The sequence below is a fragment of the Lactuca virosa genome, chromosome 2 (genome assembly GCF_052849685.1).
Source record: "Lactuca virosa cultivar CGN04683 chromosome 2, Lactuca_virosa_CGN04683_v6, whole genome shotgun sequence".
In the NCBI taxonomy this organism is placed as follows: Eukaryota; Viridiplantae; Streptophyta; class Magnoliopsida; order Asterales; family Asteraceae; genus Lactuca; species Lactuca virosa.
In genome coordinates, this window is record NC_136427.1 from 121,885,064 (window position 1) to 121,895,794 (window position 10,731).

Below are 10,731 nucleotides of genomic sequence, written 5' to 3' on the forward strand. Positions count from 1 at the left end.
TATTTAATTAGTCTCTTTTGATCACAAAATTATATCCAAATTAATTCTTGATCAATACTAATTAAATAATATGATTTCATATTAATATATTAGAACTTATAATATATTAATAAATCATAATTATCCTCTTCTCAAAACTCCATCCTTCAAATTGTCCCGGTGAAGTGCAACCCAAATGGACCATGCTACTCTCGGGTCAAGTACATACCAAATATAGTTATGGACTTAGAAACCTTATCTAACAACAATGCCTAGGGCTAACCCTCGGGTCTTCCTACCATACATAAACTAAATTGGTCGGCATTGTGGCCGTAGACCCATGCAAACAGTGAGGAGACTCACCTTGCACTGTTGAAGTCCTGCAGGTAATCCTTTGGCCGCTAACTGGCAATCCCCAAACTGCTAATCCTTCGACTCCCCGAGCTATCAATACCCAAAATAACAATTAGTCCAAAATGCCTTCAAAAGTCACACTAGGTCAACCTTGGTCAAAGTCAAGGTCAAAGTCAAAGTCAACCCTGAGTTGACTCAACTCGTCGAGACATCCCCTGAATCGTCGAGTTCCCATGCTACTCATAGTCCTAATAGAACGATTCAACTCGTTGACTCCCTTCACAGACTCGTCGAGTTCTACCTTGTACAAAATCAGAACAATTCGCTTCAACTCATCAAGTCCCTCTCTGGTCTCGCCGAGTTCCTTAGTCTGTTTGGGCCTTCTTAATGGATTAAGCCTCTACTCTTCAGATCTAAGCTTCATACTTCTCATATACACTAACAATGTTCTTTTATGGGTAAAGTTTCCAGCTTTACCCGTTAATACTCTTAGTTAATGGCTAAAGCTCAAACCCTAGTCTTTTAAGACTTAGATCTTGATCCAAACATCATCAACACTCTAAACCAATGCATATAAACTGAGATCTGGACTCTAGATACTACAAAACACGTAAAGCTTCAAGCTTTATCTACATGCATGGCCTCTTGGAGCTAAAAAGCCCAAAATAGAGGCTTAGAGGTTGCATGGGACTTCCATGGCCATAAACTTGGCACCTTTATGCCATGAGAGTCCCTCTAGACGCTAGATCTGAAGTGTTCCTCACTTGGGACGTACATATCCCAAGAGTCAAGCTTCTTGGACCAAAACCCACTAGAAAAGGTGATAAGAAGATCTAAATACTCATTGAGCAAGGTGAAGACTTTCTTACCCAGAAATGAGGAGAAAGGGAAGGTGTTTCTGGATCTACTAGCTTCTTCTTGGATCCCCAAGCTTCTCCTTCTTCCTCAAGCTGCAAAGCACCCAAGATTCACTAAAAAATGGCTCACAAGCTCTCAAAATGGATTAGGGTTTCGAGATATAGGGTTTAGAGAATGGAGGCTAGAAATGAGGCTGAAAGGTGGAGATTAGGATGCTTAAATAGGGTACGAAAACCCAGATTTAGGGTTTCCCAAACCCAGACCAACTCGTCGAGTTGGTCCCTCGAACTCGTCGAGTAGGTTTCTCAACCCGCGTCCAAAATCTGTTCCTACTCGTCGAGTTCTCCTCTATGGACTCGACGAGTTGCCCTCTTGATTTGAGGGTTTTCTTTCCTTAACTGTCCTTCTGGTTTTTCGGGTATTAAAACTCTCCCCCACTTAAACTAGACTTCGTCCTCGAAGTCACCTGCAGTTACCTGTCTCAGATACTTCTCACGCGTCACGCCCTCGGCTTCCGCAATCTACCCCAGACTAACTGATGCTCCTCATGGGATACAATTGTCACTCCGACTAGCCTGAAAGCTCCAACCACTTCCTATACAATGCAAAATCTTGTCTTCTCGGTCCAATCCTCGAAAGGGCCGCTACTCTTGGCCCTTCGTCCTGCTTCCTGAGTGAAATGCTACTCCTTGGAGGTAAAATCCTGAGGCCACTTTAATCGCTGTAAACCCTGAATACATTGCTCTCACCCTAGCCGACAATCCTTTCGGTACTCCATGAGTACTTATACTTGGCATCCTAAGGGGTACAACCATTACTCGGCGCAGTCAATGGCTTTCCCAAAGCAACGGAACATAAACGACAAAACCCTATCGTATCTCTATGAAGGATAATTCCTCCGCCGAAACTGAAATCCCAACCACTCCCAGTGTCGGTTATTACGTCATTACCCATTAAATGATTCCACTTACTATGCCCAGATGCTGAACACCCAACTTAGCGTGTGAATCAGATAATCCTTCGAGTAAAAGATTCATGTCTGCAACGGTTAGACTCATACAAGAGTTGCACAACATAGTCAAATCATTCACTCTGAGATTATTTAATCTTGTTGTGAGTGACTTAGCATCTCTACGTTAACCAGCTGCTCCACATAAGAATTCCCTTATCACTACCTGCCTGAAGATCCTGCTGCCTCTTACCCACTTTCTAATCGATCCGAGACCTCCTAGGTCCCAACTTAACTTGCCATTAATTGGAACACCGGACTCCCACCTGGTTGCTAAACTAAAGAACACTTTCTTAGTCGCTCCCAGCGACCTCCGAAGAAAACTTCAGCTATCGAACTATTCTATCTACATTGCCACTCATGGCTCTAACATCTTGGGGTCCCCGATCCCCTACCTTGGCCCTACGGTCTCTGCCAGGTCCCATTTGTCATGCTATGATTGTACGGGCCTCGCCCACGGGTCTTACCCAAACCATGATATGGAGTGGCCTTGCCCCCAGGTCTCACCTATCTACGGCTACGCAGGTACAACCCCACCACGAATCCTTTCTACCTATCTTTCCCTGATCCTGATCAAGCTAACTAGGAGATACGGGCCTCACCCACACTCCGCTGACTAGGAGATACGGGCCCCCACCCACACTCTACTATCTAGCTTCTAGTGAATGCTACGACTATCCTGCAGTCTTACAACACTCCCATACTGTCTTAACCGCTGATTACTATCCCGAACACATTCATCATCGAGCATGCACACGACCTAACATACTGGCTAAACGTGCGTCCTGACGGAAATTCGCTGACCTGGTTTCCTAAAACCAGCTATCAAACACTTCAAAGACGCGAACCCTTCGTAGGGAAGTTTCCCAAACTCCCAACTTCCACATTCCTCATTCCAATCAGCCACTTGGCCGCCTTCCTTCCCGATGGGAATGCGAACTCGTCCTGGTTTCTCTCCTGCTTCTTGAAAACGTGGATGGTTCTCCCCCACTTCGATTCGTGTACATCGTTACAACTCGCAGCTTGAAAAGAAAGATTCCCAATCCTTTTTATCATCCAACGATCAACCTGTTGGGAACCAAAACTTACCACTGCTAGTGGCCCAAAACAAATCAATACCAAATCTGTACAACCCTTGAAGACTAATGAAACACTTCCTGAGTTCCCAATCACACTTGCCACAACTACCACATCCGGAGAACCCACTCTAAAAGACGACGACCTCGAACTACTATTCTAGAATTCATGGTATGCAGATGACATATAACCCGAACATAAGTAGGAAATCATACTTCCACGATACACTTACTCATACCGATTCATAACAATAACAATAAAATCATAAATAAAAACTGATAGGAAATTAAATGATACACACCTGCAACATCGGAAGCTGCCCGTGCCTCCTCTGTAGTCAGCTGGAAAGCCCTGCTCCTCGCCGTAGGCGCCTCTGCCTGACCCTGACGGCCGTCGTTGATCCTCAACGTTGCAGGGGCAGGTGCCATCACCTGTCCCACCAATGTCAAACTCGGACATTGGGCCCTCTTGTGTCCCCGTTGACTGCAATGGAATCAGATCAGGTCTGATCCCTAGGTGGTGGTAGCATTACAATCCCTGCTATAATGACCGATCTGGCCGCACTTGAAGCAGCCAGAATCACCACCACTACCGCTCCTACACGCACCCTCGTGTGTCCTATCGCACTTCCCACAGCGGCTACGGTCCTGATGACCTCTCGATCTAGAATCTAATACCGTGGGCCTCTTGCCCGAACCTAAGGATGTTTGCACCTCGTCTGGTTTCCTCTTCCTCTCTGCCTCTAAATCGATCTCCCTCTCCCTGGCTCGAGCTATCATATCCTCTAGCGTCTTGCAGCTGGAACGGCTCACAAGCTGTCTAATGTCGCTCCTCAGCATCTCATGGTATATGGCCTTCTTCATCTCTTCATCCGCTACATACTGCGGAATAAGAAGGTCCCTCTCCATGAACTTAGCGGTGAAATCAGTCACCGTCTCTGTAGTCTGCTGGAGATCCTGAAACTCCCGTGCTAACTGCTGCACCTCAATCACTGGTGTAAACTCGGCCCAGAACCTGACCAAGAAGTCACTCCATGTCATCGCGTCCAGTGCGGGATCATCCTCAATAGCATGTCCAACCTCCTCCCACCAATCACGTGATCTGTCCTTCAGAAGACAGGAAGAGATTCGGACCTTGTCCCCCTCGGGACACCGGCCAGAACTAAAGGCGTTGGCGACATCTGCCAACCATCGGATGCTAGCAATGGGGTCCTTAGCCCCATGATAGTCTGGAGCTCCGCAAGCTCCGAACTCCCTAAATGTCAATGTGCGCGCCCCTAACATGGTCGTCATCTCATTGCGGAACGCACCCAACCTCTCGTCCAAAATCTCCAATATGCCCTCCTCGACTGAACCGAAGATCACAGGAGTCTGATCTAGAATGCTGCGTATGATCTCAGACGAGATGAACTCTCTTGTCTGCTCATCCAGCTGCCCGGCTCCAGAGCCCGAGCCTGATCCCTCACCAGTTCCTGAAGTGCCAATTGGCTTAGTGAGTAGCGTCACCATACTGAAAACATACCATAACAAACATCAATTTACTCATCATGTATCGAAAGATCACACACACACTACAAGTTCCCCGGTTTTATCTCAACCTTCCTTGATTCGTGTACGGATCCTCTGCTTTCAGTAGTACGGGCCTATACTACCTTCCACATATATCCGTAGTTTCCTCAAGAACTGCCTTGACTCCACCAAGTCCCTTCTACTACTACTGCTCTCTGCTAATCTCATCCTAGGCTTGCCCTAGGGTAATCACCAACCCACTCTCTACCATCAGCTATGTAAGAAGTCCCTGATATCTCCCCTAACTAGCTCACGAATACCATTACATATCACTAAGACTAGATAATTCTTCGAATGAGAGGTCCTACCCTACAATGGTTGGACTCAGACAAGAGCTGCTAAATAGAGCTAAACCTAACCTTCTGAAATTATTTAGTCCATGCAATATGTAACTTAACATATTCATTTAATAGTTAGTTGAAGATAATTAGAACTCCTAAAAGCACAAAGCAAGCAACATTCGGTCATTGAGTAAACATAATCAATCATATCCTAATCAAGCCATCATGTCACTGACTAATCAGTACTAGCATGTAGTTCATAAAGCCGATACACTTATAACATGCACATAAGGCATCCTTCCTAGATCCTCAGTCCTAATCTAGCATGCAGTTCTCATAAACATATCATAACATAAACTTGTATGGGTAATTTGGGGGTACTTACTTGAGCTCGGCTGATTGCATGCACCACACGCTTTTCTCTTTTCAAAATTCATTTCTCTTTTCAAAGCTCTTTTTTATAAAAATGATTTTCTTTAGAAAATTTTCATACCAATTCCTTAGTTTGAGTTCAGACATACCCGAAAGTGTGCCCGAATCCCTCAAACCAAGGCTCTGATACCAACTTGAAACATCCCAAAAAATCATGACCAAAAATTTCGTTTTAAATCATTAAATAAAACCATAGTTATCAAATCATTTCATCAAAACATAGTCAAAATATCTCAAAACCATTATTATCAGAGTATCAAAACATCAAAGTAAACATCCCAGGCTAAAACATCTTGGTGTGTGCAATGATGTCATCCCGATCTCTTCTCTCTGCAACTGGAAGTACCTGAAAAAACAAAACTATAAACCGTACGCACGAAGCTTAGTGAGTTCCCCATACTACCACATACCACACACCTAACCACATATACTGCGCACCCGCCCCTACATCGGGCCCCGCCCGACATCGGACTCTATCCGGCATCGGGCCCTGCCCGGAATCAGGCCCCGCCTGACATCGAGCCCCACTCGGTATACATATCTTTTTCTCTTAGGCCCTGCCTGTCTCTGGGCCACGCCCGCTATACGCATACAAGAATATCACATAATCATACTAGCACATAAAGAAACATACTCTAGATGTATTCCTGTCCTAAGGCCTCGCCTATATTGGGCCTCGCCCCTGTCCTGCAACTGATGAGTCATGGAACCTCGTCCACACTCCTGCTGATAATGAGATACGGGTCCCCACCCAAAATCAATTCTCTCCTATCTCGGGCCCCGCCCCTACTCTGATATGGATGAGATATGGAACCCCGTCCATACTCAGCTAGTGATGAGATACACGACCTCTCCCACACTCACCTCCCTACCAGGCACATACAAGTATCACACAGACAACAAGTATAATCTAACATGCAAACATTCCTCGGGCACCACTCGACATCGGACCTTGGTCCGGAATAACATACCATCATATAATGCCTAGGGCTAACTCCCGGTTCTTCCTACCATACATAAACTAAATGGGTCGGCATTATGGCCGTAGACCCATGCAAACAGTGAGGAGACTCACCTTGCACTGCTGAAGTCATGCAGGTAATCCTCTGGCTGCAAACTGGCAATTCCCAAAATGCTAATCCTTTGGCTCCCTGAGCTATCAATACCCAAAATAGCACTTAGTCCAAAATACCTTCAAAAGTCACACTAGGTCAACCTTGGTCAAAGTCAAGGTCAAAGTCAAGGTCAAAGTCAAAGTCAACCCTGAGTTGACTTGTCAAGACATCCCCCTGAATCGTCGAGTTCCCATGCTACTCATAGTCGTGACAGAATGATTCAACTCGTCGAGTCCCTTCACAGACTCGTCGAGTTCTACCTTGTACAGAATCGAGACAATTCGCTTCAACTCGTCGAGTCCCTCTCTGGACTCGTCGATTTCCCTAGTCTGTTTGGGCTTCTTAATGGATTAAGTCTCTACTCTTCAGATCTAAGCTTCATACTTCTCATATACACTGAAAATGTCCTTTTAAGGGTAAAGTTTCCAGCTTTACCCGTTAATACTCTCACTTAATGGCTATAGCTCAAACCCTAGTATTTTAAGCCTTAGATCTTGATCCAAACATCATCAACACTCTAAACCAAGGCATATAAACTGAGATCTGGACTCTAGATAGTACAAAACACGTAAAGCTTCAAGCTTTATCTACATGCATGGCCTGTTGGAGCTAAAAAGGCCAAAATAGAGGCTTAGAGGTTGCATGGGACTTCCATGGCCATAAAGTTGGCACATTTATTCCATGAGAGTCCTTCTAGACGCTAGATCTGAATTGTTCCTCACTTGGGACGTCCATATCCCAAGAGTCAAGCTTCTTGGACCAAAACCCACTAGAAAAGGTGATAAGAAGATCTAAATACTCATTGATCAAGGTGAAGTTTTCTTACCTAGGAATGATGAGAAAGGGAAGGTGTTTCTGGATCTACTAGCTTCTTCTTGGATCCCCAAGCTTCTCATTCTTCCACAAGCTCCAAAGCACCCAAGATTCACTCAAAAATGGCTCACAAGCTCTCAAATAGGATTAGGGTTTTGAGATCTAGGGTTTGGACAATGGAGGCTGGAAATGAGGCCGAAAGGTGGAGATTAGGATGCTTAAATAGGGTACATAAACCCAGATTTAGGGTTTCACAAACCCAGAAAAACTCGTCGAGTTGGTCCCTCCAACTCGTCGAGTAGGTTTCTCAACCTGCGTCCCAAATCTGTTCCTACTCGTCGAGGTATCCTCTATGGACTCGACGAGTTTCCCTCTTGATTTGGGGTTTTTCTTTCCTTAATTGGCCTTCTGGTTTTCCGGGTGTTACAGTTCAAATTTAAGGTACACTCCTTGAACACTTCTCTTGCATTAAAGTTTCCAACTCACATGTAGATTTAATAATCAACCCCCATTATGGAAACATTTCCATATGCCTATATGACCATCAATTCTAATCAATAATCATCTTTATCTAAAACATGTCACTATGGTCCTTCTAAACAATACCATACTTCCAACTGTCAACAAACAACCAATCTTAAGTAAGGCTTAGAATGTTCTTGATAATTGTTTATCAACTCTAGTCACACAAAAATTCTAATCCTTTTTCTCTAAATGATCAATGCATTTGGAAAAATCAGAATAAGTGAATATTACATCATTTGTAATCGATCATATATCTGAAGCATATGGGACTCGATTCATTATATTTGATATCTTTTCAATCTCTTGCTAGAATATTTTCATATATGGAATTTCCTATATTGAACCATTTCAACATGATAGTCATATATGTCTATGTCTATGTAATCTAACCCTTTAGGTTCGAAATGAAGTATGCGTGTCCTCTCCCTTAAGTCTATCATAGCGAAACAATACCCAAACTTTGAAGCTTGGAAATTAAGAACCTTGTTCCCTACAAACAGTATTGTCAACATGCAATACTAGCATAACAGTTATGCTCCCACTAGCTTTGACATGTACCCAAAAATCAATTGGACTTCTAGAAATCAATAATCTTGACTTTCTTACTGAAGTACAGATTCCTGTTACCCGATGCTTCGATAAGTCTCCAACTAGACATTTAATATTTTACACCTTCATTGGATAGCATATGTGTGTGTTCAAAACCTTTCATAACTTGTAGATATATGTCATTAAAGTTCAAACAGTTCATTGCCATTCCCCACAATTCGGAATATGAAAAGGGATTTCGTAGTCATATTATGAATTTGAGAATGCAATTAACACAACCAATATCCATTTTGATCTTTATCAGATCTTTAAAATCTACTAGAAAGAGTGATTCCTCATAATCATTTTCATGAATTAGAACAAATCTTTACCACATAAATTTCAAGGTGCATACGTTCCCATCCATGTGAATCTATCATTTGCAACCTATAATCATAAGATAAGGTTTAGGACAAACCAAATTCAAATTTAGCTTTCCTTCTTGGACTGAACTTCATAATTCTAAATTTCTTGTCCTCTGGTAGCTCAAGGGCCTACCATTGCTTCCATGCTCTTAGCAACTCACCCATATTGATCAATGTTCATTCAGTGACCAACATGCATTTTGCTTTTGTAGTTAAATAAAAACATAGAACTCATAAGTATTGTCAACTCAACTAGAAGTGCATAGAAATAAGAATGTGTCAACCAAGCATGATAGGTTATCAATCTCAGGTTATGTACTAGTGATAATTAAAAGGTTTATTGTGGATCGAATCGTGAAACTCTCAAGATCAATACGACTCCCACTGACTTCTTGACATATTAGTTTTTCTCTCAAGGAACATTCCTTGACGAGCTGAAACAAATATTCAGAAGTTTATGTGGATTCGAAAAAAGAACACACTTCACAGTATAGGTCTCGGTTTATCCTTTGTTTCTAGATTAACGAAAATCATCACAACTATAATTATATATGTGCTAGAGTAAGAAAAACATCTTTACTCCACATATTTCGAGGTGTTTTCAACCTTCTTAGTTTGAAATGAGTTTAGAGATATGATTTGTAGTTACTAGAGCATGGTTCTACGACTTGATTGGAACAAGGTATGACTCATCTATGATCGAACCATTTTCAACAATGTTCGATTCCTCTTGTTAGTCATACAACTGTACTAAGAAGTTCTTGGAGGTGTCAATTATGATACAATTTCACAATTACTAAGATGATCATAAAACATGATAGTAAAGCACTCTCCTTTCTTTTTAGATTGGAGAAGCTTTTATCTTTCTGCCTAATAGATTCTTCTTATTCGTTCTGCTACTCTTTGAATCTTTTCAAAGTCTCAAAATTATGCTTAATCTTACAAAAACAACCATATTTACTGAAACATCACTAAATCATGACGAATAGAGTTATCTTCCTTTATGGTGGATCTGAGAGTTCATATCAACATGTACTAGATTCATTAGTCTTTCACTTGACTCACATAAACATGTGATCAAAGAATTAAACATAATTTTCAAATGAACAAGATTCTCATATACTATACAATACAACTTGTACAACACCAGGTATATGTCCAGTTGGTGATGAGATTTCTTTTCACTTGGTCAATTATGACAATACCACAAGCGATATCATAAGAATCAAATCCATAATTAATATTGCTAATATTAAAAATGTAACCAATACATTCATAAATGTCATTGCAAGGAAATATAAATAAGTCAACCAGATAAACCAAAATTTCGCTTTTATTGAAAATAAATGAAAAATTGGAACTTTTCCTTACAACGCATAAAATAATAACTATGTTTCTAGACATCTCCTAATATTAATCTATTAAGTTAACACAACTCATTAGTAGTATCCCCAAACTATGATCTTCGAACCATGTGACTAAAGTCCATTTTTCATGATCAGATTTAGCTCACCTTGCTCAAGCTTCGTTCTTTCTCTAAACTCCCTTAATACTATCAAAATGTGACCATCACATCATGTATTAAGAGTCTACAAATAGGAACCTTTGAAACAATGAAGTTAGAAAATGGATATACCTGAAGTAGAGTCACACAACTTGACATTACTTTCTCCAAGATCTTTCAGGTATTTTGGGCAGCTTTGTTTCCAATGTCCCTTCAACTGGTAGTAAAACAAATGGACTCTTTAGGTTCAACACATGGAACAA